Raw genomic sequence first — 6,831 nt, 5'->3', positions numbered from 1 at the left:
ATTTTTTTTATTATTTTTAATTTAAATATCAGTTTTTTTTTTTTTTTTTTTTTTACATTTTTAATGGCAGTCAAAACAATATCAGTTTCATTCATTCATTTGATGCAGAAAGCGATGCAACACTGAATCCCGTTGCAAAGACACAAACTAACTCCATTTCAAATACAGCAGAGGAGTTATTATTTTGCTTGCTTGCTGTTTTATTTTAGTTTTCACTTTAAATATCCAAAAGACCAACACCAGATGAATCCTACACCAAACGCCCATTACTTAATTTATTTTTAATGTAATCACTTCATCATTCATGTTATCAGAAAAATTTGAAATTGTTCAATGTTTTGCAGCATGTAAACAGCAATATGATGGACACAGATTTATTCACGGTTTACCCAAAATGACTCGCCTGCAGATTCCTCTGCGCCACAATGTGAACGAAATGGCTAAGCTAAAACAGACTTCTTCGGATACACTGCGTGCCGGAGGCTCCGCTCACCAAGCGCCGCAGAGGCGGGAAACAGCATTTAGACGTCATTGTTTTGAATTTATAAAACCCGCCATTTGTCGAACAGCAGCGTTTGTGACGCAGCTTCAATCTGATAAAACACAGTTCTTCACTAGTGGACGGTTATGGAGTTTGACAGTGGGACAGTTGGACATTGTGGTGGATCAGAGATAAAAAATTATATAAATTTTCTTAAGTTTCTTGCACAGACTGATCGTTTCGTGTCTTAAGACCTCAATGTATCGTCACGAGCCGCAGGGTTTAATTTGGTTTTGTCTGTGTATGGTTTTTTTAACTCTCAAAGCCGTGGAGCCCATTGACTGCCATTATAAGACTGACAGACTGCAACTGTTTGAGTTAAAAGTCTGTTTGTGTTCTACTGAAGAAACAAAGTCCCCTACATCTTGGATGCCCTTGGGCTAAGCAGATAAACATACATTTTTCATTTTTGGGTGAACTATCCCTTTAAACCCGTAATCTTGATGATGTTGTTTGATGATGTGGATCAGTTTTAAGAGGACACACACACACACACACACACACACGGTGTCGCTTCTATCCAATCAGAAACGTGCCTCCATTAATCCTAAATTTACACGTTTTGAGGTTTGACGGTCACATTTTGTGTTCCTCCAAGCATATAATCAACACTTCTAATGAAAAATAACAGTGTTACGGCACAATTATCCTAAAATGTCAGAGTCGCTTTTCAATACGACTGCAGCCAAATGAAATTCAAATGAGTTGTCATTATGCCCCTTTTTTATTTCTACAAGATACAGATGAAATATCATAACAATTACACAGTGTATCTGAGTGCTATATCAGTGATTAAAGAAATAGTTCTAAAAACCTATTACTATTACTCATATATATTAGTTCAAACATTTGAATGCCAGTAAATGATAGATACATACATAAAAATATACTCCCTTGCATGCATTTTACAAACTAACATAATGTTGTTGTTTTTTTCCTGACTGGTTGTATGTAGTTTCTCATGAAAATGTCTGTGTTTTTGTGCAGGTCTCTGGAGGGAAAATGTTCCACTGATTTTTGTTCCTGCAACCTCAAAGTAAGATCAATACACACATACTCTCACACACACACACACACACACACACTCACGTATAAAGCAGTGTTTGAGGCTGGTGGTTGGTGAGTTAGTGATGTTTGGTTTGGTTGTGATGACATTAGAGACAGATGAAGATGAAGATGAATCCGGCTGAAGGCTCTGATCTGTGATGGGCGAGTGTGTGTGTGTGTGTGATGTTTCTGAAGACGTGAAGCATTCAAACTCCTACAGAGCCGCTGATCAGCGCTGATTCGTCACTCTCGTCTCTGTAATGTGCTGTCGGTTCTTGCGTTGGGTCTTGACGTCGTGCAGATGTTCCAGAGATCTCGCTGATGAACGATCACATGCACTCATTTCCTCAGCAGATCCGCTTCTTCAGGACGTGTGTCTTCTGAACAGATCTGCTCCACATCCACTCACATTCATCTTTAATCAAGCCTAGGACCCTCATCACCACTCACTGTCTTCTATCAGGTCCTCTCCTCACTGCTGTTCTCGACAGTCCATTTAACATGCTTTAAAATCATATTCTGTAGTGAAGGTTTGAGAGCTGTACAATTTGGGTAAACATTTTAATTATGCAGTGTATCAATGCGATTATTTAATTATTATTATTATTATTTGACAGTACATCTATAAAATTGCAATAATAATATTTATGGTGTTTTAAACATTAAATCGTTAGGTTTATAAGTGCTTCCATCACATGTTTGGTTCATTAATGTACATTGAAGCGACTGGAATGCTTGAGCAGGATTTCGAGGTTCATCACGACGCTCATCTCAACCGTTTACTGAACGAAGCTGATGACAGTTTACTGTGTGTGTGAATGTTGTGTTGTGAGCCCAGACATCTTTAACACATAAACTGGAGAGTGAGCGTAAAGACGGCCACCGGCGTTACTGTCACTGCTGTCATTTTGTGGAGAAATGGAGAAATTATGGGTTTGTTTGTTTTTTCAGCAACAATTACTTCAGTCCAGGATTATTTTATCACCATTAAGATACTAATTATTGTTAATATTTTGAAGTAGATATTATTTTAATATTTTCTCTTTTCATTATAATTCCAGTTAAAATTTCAGTATTTTTTAATTACCGTACTGACCCGAATATAAGACGATGTGTTTTTTCTTGGAAATACGTCTGAAAAAACGCGGTCGTCTTATATTCAGGGTCTAGACTTTGACATATCAATAATACACCCACAACAATAGGTGGCGCCAAATACGCATAAAACGAGTGTGCCATGAAATACGTAATGTAATGCGTGTTGTAAAGATCGCGAGTAAAAGAGAAAGAAAAGCTTACAGCTGCACGAGTCGTGACGGTCACGTTAGCCTGATGGACCAAACTCTCTGTGATTTTAAAACGTAGGACGGTACCCAGATTTGAAGACGACAGTAAGATTTAACTTCTACTGTTAATAAGATGTTGGTAGGCTACTATTAGATGGATAGCCTAAATGTCCTGATTCAGACGGGCTACCTGTTTTGTTTTTTTATGCTATATCAAAAAGTGTATATTTTTTAAATGTGATTGTTGGTACATTTGACCAGTTTTTACCATACTTTCAAAACAAAAAAATATGCAATATGAAAATAATTGAAGACAAAATGTATTTAGCTGAGAAAAAACAAGATTTGGTTTTTAAAAAGCTTTTTTCCAAAAGGTACATCTGGAAAAGGGGGGTCGTCTTATATTCGGGCCAATACGGTAGTTAATAATATTAGATTTTGAAGTTTTTCGAATTTTTTTCGAATATAATTGTTTTAAGTTTTTAAAGATGTATACATTTTTTTAATTAGCTTTTAGTTTTTGATTTTACTTTATGTAGTTTTTGTTATTTTAGTATTTCAGCTTAAACTAAATGAAAATGAAAATGTATTTTTTAATACATATTTTAGTTCTTTTTTATTTTATTTTATGAATGTGTTTTTTTTTTTTTCCATTTCTGTTCATATTTCTTATTGTCAAAGTTGTTGTGATTGTTGTTGTTTTTAGGATTCTTTGATGAATATGAAATCTAGCATTTATTTGAAATATTTGAAAAAGCAGTAGTGTGTATATATCAGGCTGTTCCACTATAGTTAGCCTATATTTCATTATTCTACGGTAGGCGTTTCAGAGTGCCGTTGGTCACATGACGTTCAGAGCTCGTGTGATTGGCTCAGAAGAGTCTGCCAGCAGTAATGAGCACAGATGTCTCCAGCCAAGCAGCTGTCATTGAGATGAATGTGTGCGAGATCAGAGCTCCTCCGGCTCGACGGAAACCCAGATTCACTGCAGACCAGCGAGATTCACCAGATCTTGCCTTTGTGGCCTCGTATTTCTTCACTGTATTCGTTTAGCTGTTACCCTTCTCTCTTTTTCCGGATCCGTGTCTAAACATTGTTCTCCTGTTGACTCTAAAGGTCTAATTAACATAGAGATAATTATTTCTGCAGTCACGATTCAGAAAACTCAGATAATTGAATTCTCTTAGTTTCCCCAAAAAAAGCCAAGTCAGCGGTCCAGACACGGCTCTCTGAAGTTAATTCTCTTCATTATGGAATCATGCTTTCGTCCACACGCAAACGTCTCCAGCGCAGCATTGAGTAACTCATTACACAACTTCATGAACTCACTGTGTGATCCACACATCTCCATAAACGCCCCACTCTTTCAGAGATTCAATAACAGAGTATTATTATTTTTTAGTTTTTCGTTTTTTTATTGGAGCTTGACAGTCGTTGCATGGACTGATGTTTTTGTTTATTTTATGGAAACAACATAGAGAGTGAAAAGTTGTTGCAACATTTTTGGCTGAACTATGTCTTTCCGCATGAGACACAAGCTGGATAAAACAGCGCAAGGGTTTAATCAAACTCTTACAGACGAGTGACAAAATTAAAAATGACAGAACGTAAGCTCAACAGCAGATGCAGCGCAAACAGATGTGCACACATTAAAATCATCTTCAGATGAAAACAGGTCAAGCTCACGCACCTGACTGTGTCCTGCGGGACTCGCAATACATCTTTAATTAAGAAAACAATCTTCCAACGCTCAGAGTTCACTAAACTGAGACCTACTTCTGGCTTTACCGTCTTTACTGCTGCTGTTTTTGTTGAGAAGTTTCCCGTCTGAGAACAACATTTAATCCGTGTTTAAGGAACCGGAGTTTAAAGGGATGACATTTATTTTATTTTTTTCTAGTGGAACACAAAAGAAGATGTTTAGAAGAATGTCCATGCTGCTCAATAATATTTAAGCTGTCTCATCATATCTAAAGCTGAACTTCCGCAGTCCTTTGTCTATATTTCATGTTTAGCGGCCATATACAACATTTTGTAAAAAACATTAGTTTGGCCAATCCATCAGTCTTTTAGACTTTTTTATTTTTTTGGTCCTCAAACAAAAGTTTGTTCATTAGATTGTGTATGATTATTTTAAATATAGAATACGTATCAGTGCTGGGTAGTGACTGATTACATGCGATCTGGATTATGTAATCAGATTCCAAAAATTAAGTACTTGTAATTAGATTATATTACATTTTAATCAGATTACAGTATTTTTTTATGGATTACATGATTGCATATTATTCACACAAGGGCAGTAAATCATTCATCATTTATTAAAATATTAAATAAATAAAATTTTCCTTTCTAACCACCTACTGTGTGTGATACCATTTAGCTTTGACTATATTCACAAATGTTGTGTAAATAAAATAAACTTTCAGTGACTGCTGATTCTGGAAATCTGGACACAAATATTTCAAACCAGGAAGACTTTGGGCGTGTGATGCCATCACTTGAATGCTGATATCAGGGTCTGTTTGTGTAAGAAATCCCTACACAGTGTTCATGTTTATTAATGTAATGCAGGAATTCCCAAACGCTTTTGTCAGCCAAACCCCTTAAAATAATTTGTTTACTTGAAATACCTCTGAGGAAGTTCATATTTCAAATATTTGTATGTTTACAGTTCTCTGGTGTGGGTTAATGGTCACAAATAAAACATTTATACATTTCTATAGTTTTACATAGTTTCAATTATTTTAATTTTACATGTTTATGATTTAATTAATTATTAACTTTTTTATCAACTCACTAGTCACTCACTAATGTTTATGTACGGGATAATGCACGTGTGAATTGCCTGCGTATGTGCGTCTCTCTCTACAAACAATGACGCTGTAAGTTTAGTTACTTCAAAAACAGTGAGTTGACCTCCTCGTTGCTGAGGAATATAATGTAGCGATCCAATACCTAGGCTATTTTAGTAATAAAAGTCATGGGGCAGCGCTGACCAGAAGTCTCTGTGCTCATGAATAATCTCTCTCGCTCTCTGTGTGCATCAATTAAAGCAGCGCATTTATATAGAACGGTGATTAAACTATGTATTAAACTGACTTAATGCATTCCTGCCAGCCAATCAGAATCCAGTATTCAGATGTTGCATTTTATGATGTTGATATAAAAAAAGTAATATATTTTATATTTAGTTAGAATACATTACCCAAAATGAGTAACCTAGATTGTTACTAACTACAGTTTTCATCATGTAATATGTAATCAGTAAGGGACAACAATTTGTACTCTTCCCATCTCTGTAGCTCGTAATATTAGAGAGCTGCTCCGTAATGAGACACGAGATGATGAACTAGAACCGAGTGAGTTCTAGAAACTCTGAAGTAGTTCTGGGAAAAGTCTCAGTTCTGGGAAACTTCAGGCTAGATAAGAATGGGGCCCAAATTATTTTACATTGTTGAAAATATCAAATGTTTTTTGTTTTTTTCATTCAAGAGCAATTTACTCAGCTTGATATGAAAGTCTTTGAGTGTGTGTTATTCTGTATGAGCTGATTTGAGGCTTTAATGGAGGTCTTGTTCATTTCCGTCTTGCTCTCAGTGCGCTTTAACTGAAGAGGGAAGAGCTTGTGCAGACATTTGTCTTGATTGACTCGGGAAAGTATGGCTTCTAATGAGCCCCGTGTGTCGGACTTCAAATTATAAGGCAGGTTTTTAAGACATGACAGGCAGTTTTATGGAAAATGGTGTTTTTTTTTTTTTTGCTTTTTTGGTGAAGAGATCTCTATTTTTCAGTAAAAGGGACTTAACATCACTACTAGATCATTTCTTATTATAGGGTTGGTGACCATAGAGCAGAACTGAATGATGCTGGGAAGAAAAAAAAAAAAAAGTGAACATTGCAATGAATGATTATAGGATGATTGAGGTGATTTTGTAGGGAAGTGCATCTACATGG

The 6,831-nt window shown here is 35.9% G+C and overlaps 1 protein-coding gene across 9 annotated transcripts in view; it reads left to right on the top strand.

The window, feature by feature from the left end:
• LOC107564123 (receptor-type tyrosine-protein phosphatase delta-like) overlaps nt 1-6,831 on the top strand; it is a 286,174-nt gene that overhangs the window by 124,439 nt on the left and 154,904 nt on the right. For all 9 annotated transcript variants that reach the window (XM_016249124.1, XM_016249129.1, XM_016249126.1 and 6 more), the window contains exon 6: nt 1,529-1,577. The gene's annotated coding sequence lies outside the window, so the exon portion shown is untranslated. The remainder of the gene's footprint in view (nt 1-1,528; nt 1,578-6,831) is intronic.

This window comes from Sinocyclocheilus grahami, unplaced genomic scaffold (genome assembly GCF_001515645.1).
Source record: "Sinocyclocheilus grahami isolate Dianchi unplaced genomic scaffold, SAMN03320097.WGS_v1.1 scaffold912.1, whole genome shotgun sequence".
Classification (NCBI taxonomy): domain Eukaryota; kingdom Metazoa; phylum Chordata; class Actinopteri; order Cypriniformes; family Cyprinidae; genus Sinocyclocheilus; species Sinocyclocheilus grahami.
Note: the sequence above shows the minus strand (reverse complement) of the source record. Positions and strands in the feature narration are given on the sequence as shown.